We start from the raw sequence: 27,511 nt of genomic DNA, 5'->3' as shown, positions 1-27,511 counted from the left end.
TGTTTAAAACAGATATAATATCAAATACATGGCTCTGGTACTTTAAACTTACTTTATGGTTTTAGTTTTATTCCAAATTACATATTTTTAAATTTGTGTTTCATAAAAAGGTTTGATGATAGCAATTATAAATTTTGTTCACATGAAAAATTAATTCATAAATTCAAAATGGATAAACTATAACAATGCAAAAATAATACAATTAGAATTTTAATAACATTTCTTCTGTATATTTTTGGATATGGAACACTATGAGATCAACATTGCTCTACCTACCATAGAAATGTGAATCACCTAAAAATTGTTCTTCTTAGGTAAAATTAGTTACAATGTTTAAGTGCCTAAATAATCATATTTCCAGACCTTGATTATTATCACTCTGTGTGTTTTAGAAGAAAATATTCAAAAAAAAGAATTCTAATTAAAGACAAGTAGAAAAAACAGATGTCAAGAAGCCCATGATAAATTTTTATTATTTATTAATATCATTTGAGCTCTTCAACAATTTTGTTTCAACATGAGATCTTCTCTGCAAAAAAGACTTCTGAGACATCAAAATTTAATCTGGGCTATGAAAAAGCCACTTTTCTGATATGAGCTCAGATATGGATTCCCAAGGGTTTTTTGTGCTAAGAGGCCATAGCAGGGGACAGTGGTCAGTGGTGGTGATTTCACCTTCTCCACTCTCACTTTTAGCTAACAAAATTCTTTCCCTTGAAAGCTTTACTAAACCATTCATTTTACCCAAAGATAAAATGTTAGAGGAATAGTCTTTCTTTGGTGCTTCCTTTCTTGAACCATTCCATATTTCAGCATTATTTTGTGTCTTCCATTGTATCTTTTCCTTAGCAGATTTGCAAATAATGGGTTTCTTTTCCCCTTTTCCAGAAGCACATTTTGATTTATCTGAAATTGTCTGAGGAGCTAAGTCCATTTTTTAGCCCTGTATAAGTTATCTGCATTTGTTTACATTGCAGAGCTCACTGTATTAGGACTCTGAGCACTGTGCTAGCTTAATTTAAGCAAGTGCTCCCATAATGAGAAGCCATTCCTAGAACCCTCAGAATGTGACTGGCTCATACCTTGAGGCCAACATCTCCAGCTCTGGATCCACTCAATTTCTCTCAGAAGGCTGCAAAAGATGAAAAGTTGTCAAGAGGTCATATATATATATAACATGAATAACCAGAAGCATATTTCTGTTTGGAACATGAAACAGAAACTCACTGCAGGATTCCATGGATTGATGAATGAGAAGATCCAGGTGAATCACCCTTAAATCAAGTGATCTGTACAAGTAGCCTACTGCCTCAATCATGACGTGATGACAAGAGTCATTTGCCAATAACTGACCTGCTAGATATTTGAAAATAAGAATATTAGACATTTTATTACTCATGAATTCAGACATTTAAAAGAAAAGGATAAGAAACATTTATAAAAGGTGTCATTGGAATATGACTTATTTGTAATATTCTGCCAAAAAATATTTAACTAAGTCTAATCATAAAGAAACAATCAGGCTGGGCACGGTGGCTCATGCCTGTAATCCCAGCACTTTGGAAGGCTGAGGCAGGTAGATTACTTGAGCCCAGGAGTTCAAGACCAACCTGGGCAACATGGCAGACCCCCATCTCTACAAAAAAATACAAAAATTAGCTGGGCATGGTGGCACATGCCTATAGTCTTAGCTACTTAGGAGACTGAGGTGGGAGGATTGCTTGAAACCAGGAGGCTGAAGTTGCAGTGAGCTGAGATTGCACCATTGCACTCCAACCTGGGTGACAGAGTAAGGCTCTGTCTCAAAAAAATAGAAAGAATCAGACAGATACAAATTGAAGGACATTGGGATAGGGATGGGAGGGTGAAACCTGACTTCAACTCTTCAAAATGTCAATGTCATAAAGACAAAACAAAGGTACTTAATTCTAGACTAAAAGAGACAAATGCCAATACAAGATCCTGAATAGGATTCTGGATCCCAAAGTTAACAGCTATAGAGAACATTACCAGATACCTGAGGAAATTTGAATATGGACTATAGTTAGATAATAGTTTTAGGTAATAAATTTCCTGCATTTAATTATTGTGGCTGTATAATCAATGAGTACAAGGAGAATATCCCTGTATTCTGAAGACATATGCTGAGGTACAGTATTTAGAGATAAAAGTGTCATGTTTGCAACTAACTATCAAATGGTTCAGAAAAAAATGTATGTATGTATGTATCTGTGCTTGTATATGAAAGAGAGAACAGAAATGTGGTAAAATGCTAACAATTGGTAGCCAGATGCAGTGGGTGGCTCATGCCTGTAATCCCAACACCCTGGGAGGCTGAGGAGGTAGAATTGCTTCAGCCCAGGAGTTTGAGACCAGCCTGGACAACATAATGAGACCCTGTCTCTATAAAAAATAATAATAACAATTATTTAAAATTTGATGAAAATAGGTGAAGGTTATATGATCATCCACTATACTATTCTTGAAATTTCTCCGTAGGTTTGAAATTTTTCAAAATAAAAAAATTGAGAAAAATTGTTTCCAACTGCCACAGTCAATAATTGAATTCTCAGCCGGGCACAGTGGTTCATGCCTGTAATCCCAGCACTTTGGGAAGCAGAGGCGGGCGGATCACTTGAGGTCAGCGGTTTGAGACCAGTCTGACCAACGTGGAAAAACCCCATCTCTACTAAAAACACAAAGATTAACCATGTGTGGTGGCATGCACCTGTAATCCCAGCTACTCAGGAGGCTGAGGCAGAAGAATCGCTTGAATCCAGGAGGCAGTGAGCTAAGATCATGCCACTGCTCTCAAGCCTGGGCAACAGAGTGAGACTCCATCTCAATAATAATAACAATAATTGAATTCTCTAAAATTTGTTAAAATAAAAACAATCCATTTTCCAATCTAACTTGCAGATGGTACTTATTTACTCATTTTACCCATTTACAAGACTGCTTTTAAGGGGCTGAACTTATACCATTGCTTATAAACATAACATAAGGTTGGTGTGTGTAAGCCACTGACCTAGAAATGTGATAGAGACTGCTCCCTATGTAAAGGCTAAAAACACTGACAGATAACCCAGTCAGTGTTCCTGTGTTAACAACAATAACAGCAAATGTATATAATTACCATCTGTCAGGACTGTGTAATCTTATAAGGTATACACTATCATCACCTGTCCACCTGGTTCAAAAATGAAAATGTATCAAACTATAAAGTGAAAAGTGTCTTTCCTTTCTCTATCCCCATCTGTGCAGTCTTCTAAAATGGAACCACTGACGTTAGTTTCTAATGTGTCCTTCCAGAGAATTTTTAGTTTGTGTTTCATTTTACTTGTCTTTTAAAGATGAGCATGCTGGAAGAGGTTAAAGAACTTGTTCTAGTTCATGAAAGAACAGTCCTGAGTCAGCTTCATCCCCAAGTCCATGCCCTGCACTGCTACACTAGGCTGCCTCTTCCCCATTCTGGATTGTGCTTCTGAATATCAGCCATAGCTTCTGCTTGTAGAGACATTCTCTCTCTGTGGCTGTGCTTCATGGATCATACCCTGTGTCACATTTCCTGCAGCTTTCTCTGGAAATCCCATAGGGAATTTCAGCTGCTGTCTCTGCTTAGCCATCTGTGACTATGTTTCTTCTTTGTGAATTATTTTCATGACTCCCTGTGATGTTCCCAGGTGCCTCAGTCTGGCTCAGCAGAAGACACTAGTGAATTACCCTGTTCTTGATGACCAAGTTGCATTGGCCTTAAAAGGAAAAGTGGAGAAAAATAGAAACTGGATGTGTCATGTGGTGGCAAACACAGAACCCATTCTCAGAGAGTCTCTGGGCACTAATAACTAGATTCACAGGTGTGACTGACTCTGTTCATTCTGCCCAAGGCCCCTGAAGAGAATCTGACTTGCTGTGGGATTGAGATTTTTACTGTGGACAAGTTTCTGGTGCGCATACACTACTTCATGCCCTTGCTACACACCTCCCTCTTGGCCACACACAACTCCTCAGGCCCCTTTTCCAGGTGACCCATTCTAGACCTGACCTACAGCTTTGACCTCAGAACTTTCTTGGACACCATCTGACTCAGGCAGCAAGCAAGCCAGGAAAGACATTCTTGCCTTATCCCCACCACTTTACCCCATTTTTCTTGGAGCTGGTACTAGTTGAATCAACATGGTCAGTTCTCCCAACCCAGGGAAGAGGAAAAAACGGAATGGGTGAATTTAAATTGGAGAGATGTCACTGAACCTCTTCCTACTCAAACCTTTGCCCTGGATGCGGAGGGAACCTAACATTTAATTTTGTACTCTATTGGATGTTTGGCATATATTATCTCATTAAATCTTCATAATTACACTATAGGTAGGCTATATTATAACCTCTTGATTGCTAAGAAAATTGAGACTCAGAGAAGTTATGTCCACAAGTCCAGAAGACAGCAGAACTAGGATTCCAACTCAGGTCCTAGGATCCAGGACCATAACTTCTAGAAGTGAGAAAAGAGAACACTATTCTTCCTGTTTTCTTGGTTCCAGGGAAGATTTCTCCATAAAAATACAGCTAGAAGGGAAGCCTCAGTTACCTTTTCTATGTTGTACTTCTAGATGGAGCCACATCCATTTTATTTTCAGTGGAGTATGAATTGGGAGTGGGGATTGAGGAAAGGTCCCATGAACACCCTGAAAAGTCTGTTCTCAGATTTTAAGTAATAAGTTTTCCTAGCCTAGCCACTTGATTTTCAGTGCTTAACATTTAAAAGATGGTGGAATATTTATTATTCCCTTAGAAAAACAAAACAAGATATTTCATCCAAAGATAGTCCTCTGTCCTATTAAGCACTCTTCTAAAGCACAATTTTTCCTAATTTTTATTCTACTGAAATTAAAATTAAGTCCTGTTCCTCTTCTTGCTTCATGAAATATTTGCTGTCACCTAACAGGCAGATTTTTGCAATGCCAGTCCAGCGTGAGAGATGTTGACTTTCTCCCAGGCCCACGGCAACAATCCAGGCAATTGTCTCCAGGTGACAGGGAAATCTCTCCAGTGTTGACAGAGATCTCAGAAAGTTTCCCTGAATGAGTAACTCAGTGGATGAACTACCCCCGGGACAGGTTGTTCATTACGGGGAAGCATCCACTGAGTTACTCTGTGCTGGGAGTGAATGGGATTAAGAAGTGAGGACAATCACACCCACAGTCTCTGTCTAGATTCTACAAGTAGAGCTGCAATTGTAAAGAGGAAGGAGAGCTTGGCAGTATCTAAAGGCTCTTTGTTGAAAGCTTAATTTTGTTTGATAACTATGCTGTGTCTAAAGTTTCTTTGTCAGATATCTTTAAGTTTGAGAAACTAAGTATGTTTGTTCATTCTTTTTTTTTTTTTTCTAACTATGAACTTAACCTAGAAGTGTTTGCTTATTCTTTCCATAAATGTGTGTATCTATAAACAGGTTAGGGAGAAAGTTGTATATTATTTTGCCAAAAAAAGTAAAAGGATGCAATTGGATGTCTCCATGGACCCTCAATTTCTCCTCCAAAGAAAATAATAAAAGAGGTTAAGGGGGCCTCTTAAGTAGCGTCCTCTGTTGTCTTTCCCTAGTTCTGCATGAATTCACTTCACCAATTGAAGGGGATGGGCCTGTGCAGAAGCCCCATGTTTAAGCAGAAGGAACGAATTGTTCTCTCTTGTCTCTTGAGATGGACTCTTGCTCTGTTGCCAGGCTGGAGTGCAGTGGCACGATCTTGGCTAACTGCAACCGCCTCCCAGGTTCAAGCAATTCTCCTGCCTCAGCCTCCCAAGTAGCCAGGATTACAGGTACCCACCACCGCACACAGCTAATTTCTGTATTTTTAGTAGAGATGGAGTTTCACCATGTTGGCCAGGATGATCTCGATCTCTTGACCTTGTGATCCACCCACCTCAGCCTCCCAAAGTGCTAGGATTACAGGGGTGAGCCACTGCACCCAACCAGATTGTTCTCTCTCAAACAGGCTTTTGTCTCTACCACCAAAATGTAACATCCCCTGTGACCTCTGTTGTTAAACACAGTTCTTAATCTGGTGTTCAGTTCTCAACACTCTCCTCTCTTGGCTTCGATGGTTTTACTGCTCTTCGGCCTGCCTCTGGAGCCATTCTTCATCTTTTACTACAGCCCTTCCTCTTCTCATCCCTTAAATACTGGCATTCTTCCAAGTTCTATTTCTCGCCATTGTTTTGTCTTAACATTCTTCTTGCTTCTTTCAACCATTCTACTGAGTTGACCCAGCAGGCATACACTAAGGACTCCCAAATGTTTTCTCTGGCTCAGTCTTCAAGCTCTTAAGCACCAAACTCATATGTCCAACTGCCCACTGAATGTCTCAACATGGATAGGAAATTCAAACTCAGCATGCCCCAGATTAGCTCACTGTGGCTCCCACCCCACCCTACCAAACTATGCTTCCTCTCTTGCAATGCCAACAGCATCATGCTCCCAGGTGCACTGACCTGTGACATAGTCGTAAACTGGGAAATGCTTTTGGCTTTCTCTCACCTCCCACATCCAATCAAGCACTGAGCCTGTTGGATTTACCTACTAAATCTCAAATCTGACACTTTCTCTCCATTTATACCAACCCCTCTTAGTTTATCAATTCCATGCTCCATTTGGTCACAAGATGGTTATATCCTAAACACAAACTTACTCATGCCCCGAGTGCTGGAAATCCTACAGCAGCTTCCCTTCCAAGCCCTTGAACATGGTAAACCTTGCTATTCCTCCAGCATCACTCCACAACTCTCCCCATTCCAGAGTTTCAAACCACCCAAGCTCTCCCTTCCTTGACATTGCTCACGCTGATTCTTCTTACCCGAAATGCTCCTCATGCACTTCTTCACCAGGCATCTGTCAGAACTCACAGCCCAACCCACTCTCTGGAAAGTCTTCCTTCTTGCCTCTTTTCTGTGCTTCCCTGTGCCCTCTCCAATGTCTTTTTTTTTTTTTTTTTTTTTTTTTTTTTTTTTTTTTTTTTTTTTTGAGATGGAGTTTCACTCTTGTTGCCCAGTCTGGAGTCCAATGCCACAATCTCAGCTCACTGCAACCTCCACCCACTGGGTTCAAGTGATTCTCCTGCCTTAGCCTCCCGAGTAGCTGGGATTACAGGCATGTGCCACCACGCCTGGCTAATTTTGTATTTTTTAGTAGAGTTGGGGTTTCTCCATGTGGGTCAGGCTGGTCTCGAACTCCTGACCTCAAGTGATCCACCCGCCTCAGCCTCCCAAAGTGCTGGGATTACAGGCATGAGCCACCATGCCCGGCACTCTCCAATGTCTTTCACAGTACATAACACATTGGATTGCACTTCTCTTCATGTGCTTGTCGCCCCAATGAGACCACAAAACTCCTAGAGTTCATAAACAGCAGGAAGGGCTTGGGACTTGGGGTCGGAGAAATGGATGCCAAGTCTTAAGTCTACTTACTAGCTGTGCCTGGTCTTTGTGAGCCTCAATGATTACAATATCTAATCCATAGGATTCTCTGATCAAAGGTACTGGGGCAAGTCATGTGATGTATCTGCTATTCCCTTAGTTCAGAGACCTCTAGAGTCCTTTCCAGGTTTAAAAGTTTTCTAAGTTTATGAGGCCTACTTGACATTTTTTTTCTCAGCCAATAGGGTTTACAAATGTATAAACTACTAAAAATGATTAAGCCTACACAGATAAAAAGTAAGCTCTGTTAACACACATAAACTGGCTTGCTGGATTAACCATGGCTCTCCATTTTTTCTACAAAACATACTCCCTGGCTTGGGCACAGTGGTTCACGCCTGTAATCCCAACACTTTGGGAGGCTGAGGTGGGCAGATCACAAGGTCAGGAGATCAAGGCCATCCTAGCTAGCTTACACAGTGAAACCCTGTCTCTACTAAAAATACAAAAAATTACCCAGGCATGATGGCACGTGCCTGTAGTCTCAGCTACTCAGGAGGCTGAGGCAGGAGAATCACTTGAATCCAGAAGGCAAAGGTTGCAGTGAGCTGAGATCACACCATTGCACTCCAGCCTAGGTGACAGAGTGAAACTCTTGTCTCAAAACAAACAAACAAAAAAAACAAAAAAACATACTCTTCAATATCCAGGGAATACTAAATGCCTGCAGCTAGCAGGTTCATCTCTACTTTGCTGGCATACTTCTGTTCCCAAGAGTTGGGTTCTAGCACACCCCAAAGTCAATTGAGTATGTCAATCTAATTAGGTAATTGAGTGCAATACAGGCTAATAAATAAGATATGAGTACAAAATTTAAAAAAAGTTGTTTCCTCTGAAAACCAGACTGAATTCTTGGGAAAGCCTTAATACCATGAGCTACTAAGAAAAATAAGTCCAAATTACGAGTGGACAAGACAACTGCAAAAGATTGAGGGGGGAAAATGCAGCAACTTAGAAGGATACTGCACACAGACTGCATCACAATTGTTCTCACTCTTCAGAAACCAAAACTAGAAATTGAGGGTGATACATTTTGAGAACATGGCACGTAATTCCAGTCAGAGGACCCATTAAAGAGAGAGAGATCTTAATTACATATTTTAAGGCTGGGCACAGTGCCTTCTGCCTGTAACGCCAGCACTTCAGAGGCCGAGGCAGGTAGATCATGAGGTCAGGAGTTCGAGACCAGCCTAGCCAACAAGGTAAAACCCTGCCTCTACCAAAAATACAAAAAATAGCCAGGTGTGGTGGTGCATGCCTGTAATCCCAGCTATCAGGAGGCTGAGGCAGGAGAATTGCTTGAACCCAGGAGGTGGAGGTTGCAGTGAACTGAGATCACACCACTGCACTTCGGTCTGGCGACAGAGCAAGATTCCGTCTAAAAAAAATAAATAAATATATATATATATTAAAAAATCTGGAGAAAGAATGAATTAATATTTAAGTTAAAATTACAATGTAAGGTTTATCTGTATCATTTATCTGACTTTTGGATTAAGAGACCAACTGCTATGGAGAACAGCGTTCTGGCTGAGCTGGGAATTTTAAAATGAAACAAAGAGAAGGGACTGACTTTCAGGGGGGCTGAGAGTCATCCATAAGACACTAGAGCCTTTGTTTAATTTCTTCCTTCTAAATTTGACTAAGACGGTTGGCATTTCTTTTTAAAAGAATCCCAGGGAGAGAAAAGTAACATAATGTTCATCTACCATGCTTCATTCAAAACAAATAGTTCAGTACAGAACATTCAGCTTGATATAATGCAACATGAAAAAGCCACAGTTCTGTTCTTTTGTCCCACTTACATGGTGTCTCAATTGGCAAAACACTCATCAAAGGAGAGCAATAACTGTGTCAGAGATAACTTGGAACATTAATCACAAAAATCTTCCTTTCATAGTTAAGATTCCTACTAAAATCTCTAGAATTAACAGTCTTACTAAGTTAACGTTTGCACTTGAAACTAGATTTGCCACCCTCTCACGAAACTGTCATTTTAATATGTGCTTATTATAATCTCATATATAAAAATGTGATTTTATAATTAAAATCTTAATTATCAAAAATTGCTGGAAACCCACTATTTTCATACTCCTTGGAAGACTGCACTGTATTACACATGTTGATCAAATGTAATAAGACAGCCTGGTCACATAGTGAGACCTCATTTCTACAAAAAAATTTTTTTAAATAGCCAGGCATAGTGGTACCTGTAGACCTAGCTACTTGGGAGGCTGAGACCGGAGGATCGCCTGAGCCTGAAGTTTGAGATGACAGTGAGCTATGCTCATGCCACTGCACTCCAGCCTATGTGACAGAAATTGTCTCAAAAACAAAAAAAGGTAAAATAATAAAAGATCAAGAAAGGTGTCAGGACATTCAAGCTAGCAATTATTATCATTAATCTGAAAAGTCAATTCAAGATAATTGTTTTCAACAGATAAAAGTATACTTGGGCTGTTTCTTCCAATACCGTTAGCCTGGAGCACAGCCATCATTTCTGTTGGATAACCCAAGACACATTACCCAGAAAGAACCTGTTTTTCCACTTCTCAGCCTTCCTACAGTGACAGAGCACCCATCTACTACAGCTAGTGCTGTTTCTGATGTTTTGAAGATACAAAGAATACATGATGAGGCCCCTGCCCTCAAGAGTTCAGTCTGTTTGAGAGGTTAAAATATGTACCTCAGAGAGGAAGGGAAAATGAGGGTCACAAACACATCCTTTGTGCTCTTTCATGGATTCTGGATTCACGACAATGATCTCAGAATATGACATTAGAAACCTCTTGTGAAGATTATGCTAGAGGAAAGGCTCTGGGTTCCTCACACTCACCCACTTTGCAAAAATCCTTATCCTGGTCCACCACCACCACTATAAGGATTTTTGCAAAGTAGGTAAGTGTTCATAGTCAGAAAAGTTACTGCAGCTTAAACAGGAAACCCTTCTTGTTCAGGACTGTCATAGCCACAGTTTGCAATAAGTGCAGCTATTGATTAATGCAATGGAGTGTCAACTAGATGTACATTCCTGAGGTCTTTTATCTGTTGTAGGTTTGTCTTTTTCTTTTTCTTTTCATTATATCAGGTATATTGCCCTGTAAATTGTGGTAGTGGTACCAGGAATAAAAAATTAAGGAATTTTTAACTAAAAAAAAAAATAATGTACTGGCTTTCAGTTGCTCTTATGGTAACACCCCAGATGTTTGACTGGGCCTGAGCGGCCCATGGCCCCGTCCCCACACCGCTCTAACATCCTCCTCACGCACCTCCTTCCCCACACTGTTCTCTGCACTCCAGGCCCTCATAACTCCTCCCAGCCTCAAAAACTCTGTTCCTACTGCCTGGGTGACTCTTCTCCTCCCTCTCTCCCACTACTAGTGAGCCACCTCTCATCCTGCAGATCCAATTTCAGCATCACTTCCTGAGATGCATCCGCAACCCACGCCCCTCCATCTGACAGATCAAGGTCACCTGTTAGTACTTGTATTTTCCCATGATAGCACTTTCCCCAATTGTAGTTAAGCCATCGTGTATTTAGTTGTCTACCTGCTGTCTCCATGGTAACACTTTCCACAATTGCAGCTAAATTGTGTATTTAAGTTGTCTGATAGCCTTTTCCCCAGTGTGAGCTCAGGGATGGCAGTGTTGATCTCTGTGGGTCCTGTTCATTGTTATACTGTACTCCCAAGAACTAACATAGAGACTGTCACTTAATAGGTGCAGTAAATGTTATAATTAATAATGAATGATGATAATGATATAAGTAATTAACAATGCCTTTAACAATCAATACTTGCACTTCTAAAGTGGGAGGGTAAATCTGAATTAGCTAAGGCATTTCCTCCATCATACATTCATTCACTCAGCAAGTGTTTATTGAGCACCTACTAAATGCCAGCAACTGTTCTAAGAGCAAGGTATACAATGGTGGAGAAAACAGATGACATCTCTTCTTTTTAGCAAGAGATTATAATGAACAGACACATTTATAATTTCAGGTAGTAAAGTACAGGTTGAGTATCCCTTATTCAAAATGCTTGGGACCAGAAGTGTTGCAGATTTCTGATTTTTTTAGATTTTGTAATATCTGCACCATGCTTACCAGTGGAGCATCCCTAATCCCAGAACTCCAAAATCTGAAATGCTCCAACGAGCATTTCCTTTGTGCATCATGTCAGCACTCAAAAAGTTTTGGATTTTGGACTTTTGGATGAAGTATGTTCAACCTATGCTATTTACTTTAGTGCTTTAGAGGGTGATAAGAACGGGGATTAAATTACATAAGACGGACAGGAAATTATTTCACTGCACATTTGTAGACAGACTTCAGACAGCCTTGATGAACTCTAAATAATTTTCAAGAGTTTCCAAAATAATGTCCTAAATAGAACGAGCCCATTAGAAGACCACTGGCTCCCAAGCCTTCCTCAGTGTAAAGTCTCCACTTCCCTACAGGAGAGAATTTCCTTCACATCAGCACACTGCCTCAACTCTCCCACCACTGCCAGTTTCTCTTGTTCATATCCCACTCTGCACACCACCTCTGTAGCAATGCTTCCTCATAGCCCCTCCCCATGGCTCTCGATTGGTCCCCTTCACATCTTATTTATTCCTTTGTTCCTGCAGTTCTCCCACCTACAAGTGCCCCCTTTCTCTGACAATCTGTGCCCTCCACTTCTTTAAGGGTCCTCTGCAAGAGATTTTCCTTGAACATCCTCTTGCTACTGATCATTGTCTTCCTTTATATTTAGGCATGGAATATTAACTCCGTGGAGGACATTAATGAATGCAACACCCTTTTTTACAGATGGAGCCCAGAAACAGACCTGGACCAGAGGCACTGTGATTTGCTGCAGGTCACACAGCTGATTACGGCCAAGCTAAAACCAAAATCCAGTTCAATCCCCTCCAGCCAGGCTATGCTTTAAATCTTTAATGTGTTAAGTTTTATATTATAGGTTTATATTGCCACCTAACAACAATAACAAAAATAAGTTGCTTGAAGACAGAAGTTATCTTCTTTGGTTTTTGTCCCCTGCAGAGCACTTAGTACAGTCCTTTGAGCATGGACAACCTAGTGTCCATCTATTTGTCTCTTTATCTGTTACTGCATACAGAAAAGACCAAGACAGATTTTTACCAAATTCAGAAGGTATGTTTGGGACAAATTAAAATACAGGCCATATGGCATTCACAAAAGTCACACTGGGCCGGGCAAGGCAGCTCGAGCCTATAATCCCAGCTCTTTGGGAGGCTGAGGTGGGTGGATTCCCTGAGGTCAGGAGTTTGAGACAACCTGGCCAATATGGTGAAACCCTGTCTTTACTAAAAAAAAAAAAAAAAAAATACAAAATTTAGCCAGGCTTGGTGGTGGGTACCTGTAATCCCAGCTACTCGGGAGGCTGAGTCAGGAGAATTGCTTGAACCCAGGAGGTGGAGGTTGCAGTGAGCTGGAATCGAGCCATTGTACTCCAGCCTGGGAAACAAGAGCAAAACTCCATCTCAAAAAAAAAAAGCCACATTGAATAACCTAGGGGACTACTTCAAAGTGTTGGGTAGCTCCCCTGCAAAGCACCCAAGGATCTGCCCCACAATGCAGACAAGCTGCAGACAAAGGAAACATATTAATAGTTTTGTATATGAGCCACAATCCAAAGTCATGAAAGCAGATGCAAGCAATGATTTCAGTTGCCTTCATGTGGGTGGCTTCATGCTGTGTACATCAAGTGGGTGGTGGGGGTCAGGAGAATAGATTGTTTTTCTTTTTCTTTTTCTTTTTTTCTTTTTTGAAATAGGATCTCACTCTGTCGCCCAGGCTGAAGTGCAATGGCAGGATCTCGGCTCACTGCAGCCTCAACCTCCCTAGCTCAAGCAATCCTCCCATCTTAGCCTCCTGACTGTCTAGGACCACAGGTGCAAGCCACCACGCCTGGTTAATATTTTGTATTTGTTGCAGGGATGGAGTTTTGCCATGTTGCTCAGAGGCTGGTCTCAACTCCCGGGCTCAAGCAATTCTTCCACCTGGGCCTCCCAAAGTGCTGGGATTACTGGTGTGAGCCAGCACACCCAGCTGAATTGCTTTTCTTTGTAGGATAATAATTCTCCCAAACCACCCCAGATCTACATACTAGTTGGGTAAGATAATACCACCATATCATTCTGGTATGCATTACAGTGTAAGCATCTAAAGGCTTGCTGAATAATGCAGTTAATTATATGTATACCATAGTATACATAATTATACATGCATAATATATTATACATAGTATAAAATAATCCAACTCCCATGAAAAAGACGTAGCTGTTGACCTCAAAATGAACTGCTTTGAGGACTAATGTTTGGTAACACTTTTACTGCAGAGGGCCTAAGAGATCTTTCAAAATGATTAATGGTGAGGAGTCCCAGCAATATGTAGTTCTGGCTTACCTCTTATTTTATGGAATCCACTCAGGCACATTTCCATTTAGATAGAAAATTTCCATTAAAGGTAAGAAAACTAAAAATACCTGTTACATGCTGAAGGACAGCTGGTTCAGAGGTCTCCATAAACAGACTACTCTCCCTCTCTCCACACTTGTCTTTGTGTACCAAAGATATTGGTCTGCTCTCACCACCACCTATTGAAACAACAGCATACAAATCTCACGTTAGCAGTTGGATTAACCATCTGAAATGTTCTTGTGAGCCGGAAGTGGACCTTATATTAAAGGAATCAACTTCAATCAACAGCAGGAGATAGTGGCAAGAGATGAATCCTCACATAAAAACACTTGGTAATGACCACCTTGAATATTTACTGCAAAATTGAAATGTAGACTTAAGAAGTCACAAAAAAAAAGAAAAGAAAAAAGAAAACCACTGCAATTGCTACTATTACAGATGGCTTCATATGTGAAAGTACATGAATATATTATCCTTCCCTCACAGACCAGACACAAAAACTGTTGCATAACAGAATATTACATGAAACAACCAGATTAAATATACTAGTTCTTTGTCCATAAACTTTCTCTAGATTTGTATCTGTATTTTCTGTTTGTAAAACTGCTTCAGCCTAGAAAGATTTAGTGAAAAAAAATGAAGACACACACATTCCCAAATCTACACATTGAAAATACTCTTTCCCTACAGATAGCAGGTATTTAAAGCCTTCTTCCTCCTAAGCAAGTTACGACACTGAAAGCAGTTGTGTTTTCTTGTAAAACAGATGATAAGCGCACATGCTGGGGAAAGTCACTGGCTTCAGTCAGGGTTTCTCAACCTCAGCACTACCGACATTTGATGCTGGAGAATTTTTTGTTGTGAGGGGCTTTCCTGGGCATAGCAGAAAGTTCAGTCACATCCCAGGCCTCTACCCACTAAATGACATTAGCACTCCCATTCCCCACCCCCCACCCCCCGCCAGCTTCAGTCATGACAACCAAGAACTTCTTCAGACTTTTGTCCTGAGGGGGCAAAATCACCCCTGGTTGAAAATCACTCGTTTCTGTTGAAGTACAGATAAAACTCCCTGTGGCAATGAGACATCGGGACCCCTGAGAGTGTTTTAAATTTTCTCAAGTACAGCACCTACAGAAAACGAGATCTCGTGTACAGCCTGCTAAAATAGACAAAGCTCCACGAGGCTGGCGATGACCAGTCTCGGAGCTCTACCCCTGCCCACCTGCCCAAGGGCTGAGAGGTCTCGATTTGACACACTGGTGATCCGCTCATTCTAGGAACAGAGGTTGAGAAGCTCTGCCATGTGGGGCTCACGCCCTTTCCTGCCCTCCCTGCGCCCTTCCAGCTGCGTGTGGCCTGTCTCCAGCTTCCTGTCCAAGCACGGTTTGCAGCCTCCAATACAACTCTCTGTTTCCCTCAATTTCCAAGTTTGGCAGCAACACTCCAGGCAAAAGACAGACTCTCCTGAATGGACACCATTGGCAGAACAGGCTAATAGGTTACTGGACCAAATGGGCACCAAGGCAGTAAGAGGTAAGGTCCCTAGGAACAACAAGGCCTGGAGAGCAGGGCCTTCAGCCCTCTGAGGAGCTCTTCAAGAGCAACTCTGGAAGACTGCCATTAATAAGTAGGTAAATCCCACTTAACTGAGCTAGTACCAATGAAGAGGAAACTCAATAGTCACCATAAACCACAGGTAACATTTTGGTCAAAGAAACTCAAGAAAAGAATTGGGCTAGGCTCAGTGGTTCACTCCTGTAATCCCAGCACTTTGGGATGCCAAGGCAGGCAGATCACCTGAGGTCAGGAATTTGAGACCAGCCTGGCCAACATGGTGAAAGCCTGCCTCTACTAAAAATACAAAAAAATTAGCCGGGCATGGTGGCAGGCACCTGTAGTCCCAGCTACTCGGGAGGGGGAGGCAGGAGAATCGCTTGAACCCAGGAGGCAGAGGTTGCAGTGAGCCAAGATCATACCATTGCACTCCAGCATGGGCAACAGGAACAAAACTCTGTCTCAAAAACAGAAAAGAAAGAAAGAAAGAGAAAAAAGAAAGGTTCCTCCCATAAAGAGGAACAAAACAGTCACAAGCAAGAGGAAGGAAGGGACACAGCTGCTACCCCTCTTAGTAAGACTGAAGGACAAACTTTTTATTTCAATTTTTAACTTTTATCTCATTCTAAGTTTGAATTTTTATTTTTTTAAAGACGGGGTCTTGCTCTTCTCTCAGGCTGGGGTAGAGTAGTGCCATCATAGCTCACTGTACCTTGGGTCTCCTGGGCTCAAGGGATACTCCCACTTCAGCCTTCCAAGTAGCTGAGACTATAGGAGCACAGCACCATGCCAAGCTGAAGTTTTTAATTTTTATCTTTAATTAGAAAGTGCCTTTAAACTTCTGGGCCAGGTCTGAGACCTGTGTCCTTTTTTTTTTTTTTTTGAGACAGTCTTGCTCTTTTGCTTAGGTTGGAATGCAGTGGTGGCATCTCAGCTCACTGTAGCCTCCACCTCCCGGGTTCAGGCAATTCTCATGCCTCAGCCTCCTGACTACAAGCACACACCACTACGCCCAGCTAATTTTTATATTTTTAGTAGAGACAGGGTTTCACCATATTGGCCAGGCTGGTCTCAAACTCCTGGCCTCAAGTGATCTTCCCACCTTGGCCTCCCTAAGTGCTGGAATTATAGGCATGAGCCACTGTGCACAGCTGAGACCTATGTCTGTCTTATAGCTAAAATCAAGAGTGGGCCCTTGTGAAAAGCCATCTTGTTATTTCTGGTCACATGTTACTTTAGCATCACAGATGAAAAGGCATGGAAAGTTATTTACATACGGTAGAAACAATATCTTAGGACAGAGGTGGAAGAACAGTAGGAACCTACACTGATGGGGGCGTGCAGTGTGGTCAAGCAAGGAGCTCAGCCTACAAAAGAATGAGAAATGGGATGAAAACAATTTTTTTTTTTTTTTTTTTTTTTTTGAGACGGAGTCTTGCTGTCACCAGACTGGAGTGCAGTGGCGCGATCTTGGCTTACCACAACCTCCAACTCCCTGGTTCAAGCTATTCTCCTGCCTCAGCCTCCTGAGTAGCTGGGATTACAGGCACTTACCAACATACCCAGCTAATTTTTGTACTTTTAGTAGAGATGGAGTTTCACTATGTTGGCCAGGATGGTCTCAATCTCCTCACCTCATGATCCACTTGCCTCAGCCTCGCAAAGTGTTGGGATTACAGGCGTGAGCCATGGAAATGATTTTAAGAGATATCTTTCCTTCTAGGAGAATGTAAGTAGGTAACAAAAAGTTTAAGATTTGTGAAACAGGAGTTGCTTGGTTCAAAAATGGAGCTGTCTTAAAAATAAGCAAAGTATGCAGGTGAAACAAAGGGAAAAGTCACTTGCTTAGAACAGAAATAGATGGGTACAATTACCTAATTTATATAATGTATTGCTGAGGCTGACATTCAGCTGCTTCCCGATGAGTGAGACTTGGCCAGAGTTTCTGCATTTTCCTTTATTTTTATCACTTGTTTATAATATTTAAGTACTTGCTTCCTTTGGGATCTAGAAAAGAGAAATGTAATTAAAGTTTGCATCAAAAAAGATTGCCATGTACTCGTTCATTCATTCAACAAATATTTACTGAATCCCAGTACTAGGACTGGGAAGCAGAGGTGAGTACAACTAACCCTTACCATCTGAGAATTTCTTTGAGGTAGAGGTGAGACTGGAGAGTGAAGCAAGGGTCCACCCACGAAGGACCCTGAGTGCAAACCTAAGGATTTTGGATGTTAACAGTCAAGAGTTTTCATTAAGAGCCTGATATGATCAAAAGCACATTTTAGAGTCTGCCTTGGCAGAAGTGTGGAGGATAAACAGAAGCAGGTGAGGCCACAGATGGAGAGACCAGTTGGGCTGGAGGAAGAAGATTGATGAAGGTCTGAGCTGACGCAGTGGCCACAGGTGCAACGGGAGACTTGCTAGGGTGTGGTGCTGCACTGGATGTGGTAGCGCTGATACTGGGGGTGCTGGGGGCCACTATACGTACAGAGAGTGATGTGGTTAACAGCTCAAGCTCTCAAGTCGGGCAGATGTGGTGGTGGGCCACAGTGGTCAGGTGCAGGGGCTCTTCAATCAGACTTCCCAGGTACTAACCCTGGCCCTGCCACCTAAGAGCTGGGTAGCAAGCATCTCAGCCTCCTAAGCCTCAGCTTTCCCAGGTTCAAAATGGGGATAATAGGCCAGGCACAGTGGCTTATGCCTGTAATCCCAACACTTTGGGAGGCTGAGGCAGGAGGATCACTTGAGGCCAGGAGTTCAAAGCTACAGTGAGCTATGATCATAGCACCACACTCCCACCTGGGTGAGACAGCAAGGCCCTGTCTCAAAAAAATAAATAAATAAATAAATACAGATAACAGAGTTGTTATAGGGATTAAATGAGAAAATATGTGCAATATGTCAGCACAATGGCTGATGATAAACACTGCTAAGATGTATCATTAAGATGATGCCATGGTGTCTGCACCAAGTGAGATGGGACAAGGAGAACCGAGTCAGGGGGTGAGGGGTGGATGTGTCCAGTCTAGAGCACATTGACTCTGGAGTGCCAGTGGAATACCCAAGTGAGATGTCCAGTAAACAGATGGAAGCACATGGCTGCTGCTGATGATGACGGAGGCCTGAGAAGGAGACAGAGACAAAGACCACTCACCTTACAGAATGGCAGCTAAATCCCTGGGCCCTGGTAGGGCCGATGCGCTCAGTCTGAGACAAGAATAGAGCCCAGGAACCGAGCTCAAGAGGATGCTGATGTTTGGGCAAGAGGCAGGGAAAGAAAAGGAACCCACGAAAGAAACTGAGCCAGCTTGATCACCCAGGAGAGTACAGGTTCAACTCTGTCAAATGCTTGGGAGGAGAGGGCCAACAAGGTCAAAAGTGCAGGGGACATTTTTGGGTTGTTTCTGGTGACTCCTGTAAGAGGAGAAAAAATGGAGCTGGTAAGGGCTCTATGCTCAACTCAGATTGACCACATCAGCCCCACCAGGGCTGAGGCCCTCCGCTGCCATTCTATAAGGGGACAGTGTCGAGGATACTGACTGCAGGGGAACTACAGATGGGTGGCCAAATGGTTGGGGAAAGTAAATGATAGTCATTTCACTGAGAATCTGTCACTGTTCCTCTTAAAATATTTTGTTCACTCTTCTCTGATCTGCTTTCTTAACTTTAATTTTTAAATTTGATTTCATTTGTCCAGCTCTACCCAGCCCCCTTCTACGAGGCCCTCAGAATCCCATGGATCATTTCCGGGGTGCATGAGTGCTGTTTTGAGGGCCCCTGGCCACCAGGGCAAAGGGTCTATGCGTGTTTGAGAGGTGAGCCAAGTTACACAACAAAATGTCTCCTGGTGTGAACCAACGTGAAAGACGCTGGATAACCTAAGGATGGCCTTCAACAAGGTGCAGGCCGGCTTCTCCATTGTTTTCAAAGGTTAGCCAGTGGCAGCGAGGCCTGGAGGAAGCCATCCATGTATGGTCACCAAGACTGTTCTTGCGGAATAGCCAGGCAGCACTCAGTGGCTTGAGACGTGGCATAAGGCAGCCGAGCAGGAGAGATGACCCAGTCAGTATGCTAAGTGTTTAGATTTTTCTTTTATAAGGTAATGGTTCCACAGTCCAGCTTTTTTCTTCTGTAAAGGAAGTCCCGTTCTCTGCTCACACTGCTGGTCTTAACATGAGTAAGAGGAGGTGTGTGTGGCGTCAAGTGTCTCAAAAAACACCAGCTAGGGAGCAAAATAATAAAATATGAATGACTCAATTTATTGAACTCTTTCAGTGTGTGCCAGGTTTTCTGCTAAGCTCTTTACATATAGGATCTCTTAATCCTCACAAAGATCCTGCCAGGAAGATACTGTTACTTCCTTTGTTTTACCAAGGAGGAAGTAAATGAGATAAAAAGATGTTAAGTGCTTGACCTGAACAGTAACTTCTCACCATTACTAAGTGGCAGAAACAAAATGCGAACTCAGGCAATCTAACTCCAGGGCCCACCAGCTCACCACTATTATATAGCACCTGCGATTGCATCTTAGTCCTCCCTTTATCAGGCTCCTCTTTAAAAGGTAGTTCCCCTTTACATGTCTTTTAGAAAGGGTTAATACCGATTTGCACTCAAGTGCTAGAGACGACCAATATCTATTCTTCCAGGAAGCACAAGCAGCAAGAGGTCACCTGCTTGGTGGGAGGAAAATGATTTGGAGGAACATGGAAAATGGAAATGGAAAAGCAAGCCAGGAAACAGGGAACCCTCACCTTATGGAACAGCGGCTGAAGCCCTGGGCCCTGGTGGGGCTGATACGTTCAGTCCGAGACAAACATAGATCCCAGGAACCAAACTCAGGGACAGGAGGAAAGAGGGGCTACCAAAACAAAACCTCACAACTTCATAATGTAGCCTAGAGCATCCCTGACCATTCAGGCAGCTAAATCTGCTACGGAAGCAAGCATGTGCATGGCTCACTGTGGTTTCGCAAAGAACCTTCTCTCATAGCAACCTCCCAGGAGAAGCAGCAGTCAGCCCTGGCAGATGCTCACACTCGGTCGGTCTGGAGGGTAGCACCTACAAGTGTCCTTTAAACTGAGATGTCTTGCGTGAGGCGCTGAGGGGAACCCCACACATCACAGGAGAACAAGAGGACTCCCTGAGCAAGGAGGGGTGGCTGGTGAACATGACCCGAGGCACTGCAGGCTCTGGCCTAGGTCTCGGAGAAGAGAGAGCAGGATGGTGTGGTACCAGAGACAACAGCCACAGCTGAGGGCTGCATAGAGATCCAGAAGTAAGAGCATCTTCCTCACAAGGCCTGTGAGTGGCACTGGGAACCACTCACAACCACACCGTACTGCTGGGTCCCTTCTCTACTGCCAGAACCTCCACACCACGTGGGAGCCAAGAGCTCCTTTCCTTTTTTTTTTAAAACTCTGTCGCCCAGGCTGGAATGCACTGGTGCAATCTCAGCTCACTGCAAATTGCACCTCCCAGGTTCAAGCAATTCTCCTGCCCCAGCCTCCCAAGTAGCTGGGATTACAGGTGCGCGCCACCATCCCCTGCTAATTTTTGTATTTTTAGTGGAGATGGGGTTTCAGCATGTTGGCCAGGCTGCCCCCAAACTCCTGACCTCAAATAGATCCACCAGCCTCAGCCTCCCAAAGTGCTGGGATTACAGGTGTGAGTCACCATGCGCAGCCCCAAGAACTCCTTTTGATTACATTATGGTCAGAATCCTGATAAGTAGACCAGCACAAGAACTCTCAGGTGTGGTGAATCCCCAGGCTTCTGAGCAGGGCTGGAGCCAAAGAAGTATTACCAGAGTTATCCCTGACGGGTAACCCCAGACCTCCCTGCCACTAGTGGGGGCACTTTTGGTGGAGAGACAGGAGACACACTTCTTGAAACATTTCATCAAAACTTACTTTTTACTATCTCTCTGGGGAAAAAATAGAAAATCTGCTAAAAATTCCATAACTTCTCCATCCAGCATGTTTTTCTCGCCAAACAAGCTTTTCCTGATATTTAAGCATTCCTGAAGTTTCATTTTTGCAAGAGAGGTAGTTCCAGCAATGAACCTGAAAATAAAACACATGTGCATTTTTTTACTCTGCATGTTCACTACATTCATTGTGCAATCAAAAATAATTCTCATGAGCATCTTATATTTTGTATTAAAAAATCTGTCCTGGAAAATATAAAAAAGAGCAATTCATAATAGTAGAGAGGTAAGAACTTCAAAGTGATTGATAAGAAGTGTGTACATCTTTATAAAGCAACCAGAGAGCTGGGCATGGTGGCTGTTGCCTGTAATCCCAGTGACTCAGGAGCCTGATGCAGGAGGATTGTAGGAGGCAATAAACGCTAGTACAGAAAACAAAAAAAAAATTAAAGACATGTTTACATTAGAGCACCTTCAATGTATTTCACAGTAGCTTGATCACAGAGACTGTTATCCAATAAGTTGGAAATTTCAGTTGCATATTCCAAAACATGGTTTTCTTTGAAGTATTTCTCAGGTGCTGACTTTGCCAGGTTGTTCAGCACTCTGACTGCGGGGAATAAATTTGGCAAAGAATATGATACTTAAGGGGGTTTTTCCCACAAAAGAATTAAGATGTTAATAGGCATGGCATTTACTATCATTTCCTCACCGGCAATAGGAAGGTTTTTCTTCATAAATCCACTATGACATATACTGCATGGAAGTTGGTTTTCATACAACATGTTTGTGCATGCACAGCAGTTTTACAGCCAAGGAGCCAAGACAATAGATTGAAACCAAATTCTGAGTTTGTCTACAAATGAACAGGTCAGAAGTAGACTGAAAATATGGATACAATGAAGCCAGTTGTCACCATGGTAACTGAGCCCTACAGAAGGCAGCCAGTACAGTCTTGCAATAAGACACCATAAAACGAAACAGGCTTAAAACAAGAAGCATATGAATGAGTCTCACAAACCCAATTAATAAATAATGGATTGTACCTAGATACATACTGTCTTGGGAATGTAATCTCTGCAAAGGCCCTGTAATTTTGCTCCTTTATTGAGAGTTAAATATTTTGAAAATAATATAGACTCCTAAAAAGTAGAAAGTGGTTTTCTAAGCCACACTTTGTTATGAGAAGAGAAAAAAATAATAATTGTTTGGGCTGAATCGAGTTCCCTCAAAATTTATATGTTGAAGTCCTAACCCCCAGTATCTCAGAATGTGATCGTATTTGCAGATAAGGTCCTTAAAGAAGTAAGTTAAAATGAGGTCATTAGGGTGGGCCCTAATGCAATATGATGTGTGTCCTTAGAAGAAAAGGTTATCTTGAACATACACACACATATAAACACACAGAATAAAACCGTGTGAGGACACAGGGAGAAGGCAGTCATCTGCGAGCCAAAGAGAGAGTCTCAGGAGAAAAAAAGCAACCCTGCTGACCCCTTGACCTGGGATGTCTAGCCTCCAGAACTCCGAGAAATAAGTTGGTATCGTTTCACTTATTTCTGTTGGTCCAGTCTGTGGTCCACTGATTGTTTTGGCAGCTCTAGCAGACTAATAGAATAATGTTCCAAGAAGATGTTATTAGAGCACTGCTAGCAGCACAGAAGAGCAGCTTTAACTCCTGTGCTATGGAATTCAGGCTTCATTAAGAAATAATCAAGCATCTCTTGCCATCATCAGTAGTACCTAATTCATTGCCCAGTGCCCACTGTAGGCTTCTCTGTCTTCCCCCACCCAGGGCCTCGTGCCTTCCACTCGGATACAGGACAGGACAGTCATGTAAAACTGGTCTCTCTGTGTCCACTCTTACCCAACATGTAATCCATTCTCCACGCAGCAGCGAAAGTGATCTCAAGACAGAAATCACAGGTGTCATCCCTACCCTAAGTCCCTGCAATGGCTTCCCCTTGTACTTACAATAAAATCTAAATGCCTGCCCGAGGCCCGAGGCCCAAAGCCCAAGACGCTGCACAGTCGACGTCCAGCTTCCTCCTACTCTTTGCTCACTGAGGCTTCCTTCCACCTTCAGGACAGGCCCAGCCCTCCCCCATCTCACCCTCTTCCCTCTGCCAGGACGGCCCCTCCCTCACCACATATGGCTCCATCAGTCCACTGGGTCTCAGCTTCACTGTACCCTCCCCAAGGAGGCATCTTGATCTGCCTTTCACAAGTCTTCCCTCCCCACTACACACACCCCCAATGCTCTAGCTGGATTTCTTATTTGCATTTGACAGCTAGCAGTCATTTCATGGGTTGGCTCACTGATGTTTTCTGCAGTACCTCCTTTAGAGGGCAGAGTTGGTGCTCCTGCCTAGACCACTGTTCTGGACTCAGCACAGCACCCGGTGTATGCAGGTGCTCAGGAAACATCTTTTGAGTGTGTGAATGCTGGTCAGGCTGAAATCCTCACTCCACCTCTTCATCTGCTTGTTTAAGCCATAAGCACACACCTAACGCTGGTCAGGGGACCAGAACTACAGCATGCTCCTATCAAAGCTGCCACAAATGACACCAATACCTCCTGGCATCCCATTTCACAAGGCACCTCCCTCCCTTACCCCTGCTGATTTGGTCTCCTCTGAAAATTAACACTTGTCTATACCAAGCCATGGTGGCCTGACCCCTTAGAACTCTGCATTCTGGACTCTTTGGCTGCCTCTGGAGGGCCAGGCCCAGCTCCCACTTAAGTGGCATTGATGGCCCCTGTGCTTTCCTCTCCTCACCGAGGCCCCAGCAGATCTGCGACCAGGCTTGCCTGCATTAGCACAACAACTTGGAAGCTAAACTCTGCATACCAAGGATTAGAGCTTCATAAATGTCTAGAAGAGATTCTGTACAACAAGCAGTTGCCCAGACATACTCTGGGGTCAGACAGCCTAGCCTGGACTTCCAGCTTCAGACTGACAGCTGCAGGAGCTGATGTAGTTTAAGTTTTTAAATTTCTCTGACATTCAGCTTTCTCATCTGTACAAGGAGGGTAATAACACATGCTATGTGAGGTGTGTCTGAGGATAAAAGATATCATCAGCATAGAGTACACAATAAGAACCCTAGAGAGGGTAAGTAGCTTGCCCAAGGCAACCTTTGATCTTCTCACCACGGGCCAGTTGCAGAAACAGCTACAATTCTCTACACTAGTCTTTACCCAAATTTTGCCATGCTACCCTACTCTATACTTCCTCCTATCAAGAGGTGGATACAGCCTGGCGACTTGCTTTGACTGAGTGTGGCGGAAAGAGGCATTGTATGGGTTCTGAGCCTGAGCCTCGGCTTCTGCTCTCCCTCTTGGAGTCCTGTGAGCTGCCAAGTGAAGAGGACCAGGATGTCCTCCCGGAGGATGAGGAACACATGATCCAGCCACCACTGTCCTTTCAGCCACACAACCACCAGAAAACTAAGTGAGGTCCTCTTGGACCAGCCAGCCCCATCAGCCCTGCCAGCTCACCTCAGATGCTTGCCTGCGCCAAGCCCAAATCTGTTAAGCCCACACCGGACCAGTAGAATCCCCCAGCTGACCTATAGGTTCATGGCAAATATAAACATTGTTTTAAGCCACAGAGTTTTGGGATGGTTTGTTATGCAACAAAAGCTAACCGATACAGCCATGCAAATGTGACACACGTCTAGAGGCTGCTAGCCTTCCTGTAAATAGGTGAGTTAAAATCACTTAACAGGCCGGGCGCGGTGGCTCAAGCCTGTAATCCCAGCACTTTGGGAGGCCGAGGCGGGTGGATCACGAGGTCAAGAGATCGAGAACATCCTGGTCAACATGGTGAAACCCCGTCTCTACTAAAAATACCAAAAAAATTAGCTGGGCATGTTGGCGTGTGCCTGTAATCCCAGCTACTCAGGAGGCTGAGGCAGGAGAATTGCCTGAACCCAGGAGGCGGAGGTTGTGGTGAGCCGAGATCGCGCCATTGCACTCCAGCCTGGGTAACAAGAGCGAAACTCCGTCTCAAAAAAAAAAAAAAAAAAAAAAAAAAATCACTTAACACCTGAATCCACTCAACATTCTTTGTCTCTGCTATATCAGTGGTATCACGTGACCTCAGGTATCAAATACCGGAGAATAAAATATTGGCTGCCATTCATCAGTGAGTACTTACTTATGTGCTGGGCACCATTCTGCGTTCTTTCCAGCCTCCTAACGCTTTTAGTCTTACAACAATATGCAGTGTGGATGCTATTTTCATCCCTGCCTTACAAATATAAAAACTGTGACCCAGAAAGTTAAGTAATATCTCTAAAGGCACAGACAGCTAATAAGTGAAGAAATGGAGTTTGAACCCAGAAAAGCTGGCTACAGGGTTGAACTATGATGCTCCCCCCTCACTGCTTGAAGCTTCCTTCTCTGAAGCATACCCTGACAGACAATGACATTCTAAAAGGGTGGTCCATCAGAATCAGGAACACGTTATGTTCAATCCTCATATACCTACCAGCCCTTCAAAAATACCAAATAGGCCAGGCGCCGTGGCTCACGCCTGTAATCCCAGCACTTTGGGAGGCTGAGGTGGGCAGATCACCTGAGGTCAGGAGTTCAAGACCAGCCTGGCCAACATGGTGAAATCCTGTCTCTACTAAAAATACAAAAATTAGCTGGGCACGGCAGCATGCGCCTATAATCCCAGCTACTTGGGAGGCTGAGGCAGGAGAATCTCTTGAATCAGGAAGGCAGACGTTGCAGTGAGCCAAGATCACACCACTGCAGTCCAGCCTGGGTGACAGAGCAAGACTGTCTCAAAAGCAAAACAAAAACACCAAGTAACAAGACACACACATTCATTTCCTTTTTCTCACAGATGGGAAGAGCCCGGGAGACTGACTCTGTGACACACGAGAGGCTGCTCCCTCTGCATGTGTGCATGGTACCTTTCTGCTTCACCACGTCCCAGTTCTCTTCTAAGTCACTGAATGAAAGATGCAGCATGCTTGACCATGCTTTCTGGAAATACTGGAACCCTTCCTGAGTCATTCCAGTTTCAAGATACAGTTCTTCAACAGCATTCTGTACTTCAAGAAGCATGTCGTGCCAAGGACTGGCTCTGTACAAAATGAAAAGGGAACCACCCCTGAGAAAACATAGCATTAGGATAGATACAGACGCCAGATACCTACCCAAAAAAGGCTCATTCATAGTGACATTGAAAAAGACTGTATGCTTTACATCATTTCTTAGGAAATTCTAAGTATACATATAAGATAATGGTTATGGTGAAAGATTTATTGGGAGGTATTGCAAACTAAAAATACATTTTAGAAAATTTCACAGGTTTGGTTTTTTTTTTTGTTTGTTTGTTTGTTTTTTGAGATGGAGTCTCACTTCTTTGCCCAGGCTGGAGTACAATGGCGCAATCTCGGCTCACTGCAACCTCTGCCTCATGCATTCAAGCAATTCTCCTGCCTCAGCCTCCCAAGTAGCTGGGATTACACGCACGTGGCAGCACACCCAGCTAATTTTTGTATCTTTAGTAGAGATAGGGTTTCACCATGTCAGCCAGGCTGGTCTCGAACTCCTGACCTCAAGTGATCTGCCTGCCTCAGCCTCCCAAAGTGCTGGGATTACAGGCATGAGCCACCATGCCTGAGTGGTAATAAAATATTTTAAAGAATAATGTGACAATGTCTTGCATGTGTTAAAGATTTCAGAGGAGGTGGTATCCAGAATTTAAATGAACAGCTGTGAATGCTGCTTGAATTCAAATGTGACCAGAGAGCAGCTAACTTTATGTTTGACACATTTTTACACAGAGACTTGAATTTAAATTGTTCTTATTTTTCAGGATGTAGGAGCCAAGGAAAAACTTCCCCTTTGCCCTCTGAAGTTTTGCTGCAAAATCAACTGATAAAAGGCAAATTAATGGGAAATATGACATACACATGTGTTAGCGTGCACGTGGCGGAATTACAAAATACAGATGTTTATATACCCTACCTCTTAGGAGAAAGAGATGGTGAAGTAAAGATAATTTTAGGAGGGTAGTAAATTATTTTTAGGGGAATTCAACAACCCAGCACACCACCATGCCCAGTTGACTTTTGCATTTTTAGTAGAATCA

The 27,511-nt window shown here is 43.1% G+C and overlaps 1 pseudogene; it reads right to left on the bottom strand.

Annotated features, from left to right (window-relative positions):
• Positions 1 to 472: 472 nt before the first annotated feature.
• LOC101053964 (putative tetratricopeptide repeat protein 41) lies at positions 473 to 26,476 on the bottom strand (annotated as a pseudogene).
• Positions 26,477 to 27,511: the final 1,035 nt, after the last annotated feature.

The sequence above is a fragment of the Saimiri boliviensis genome, chromosome 7 (genome assembly GCF_048565385.1).
Source record: "Saimiri boliviensis isolate mSaiBol1 chromosome 7, mSaiBol1.pri, whole genome shotgun sequence".
Lineage (NCBI taxonomy): Eukaryota > Metazoa > Chordata > Mammalia > Primates > Cebidae > Saimiri > Saimiri boliviensis.
Note: the sequence above shows the minus strand (reverse complement) of the source record. Positions and strands in the feature narration are given on the sequence as shown.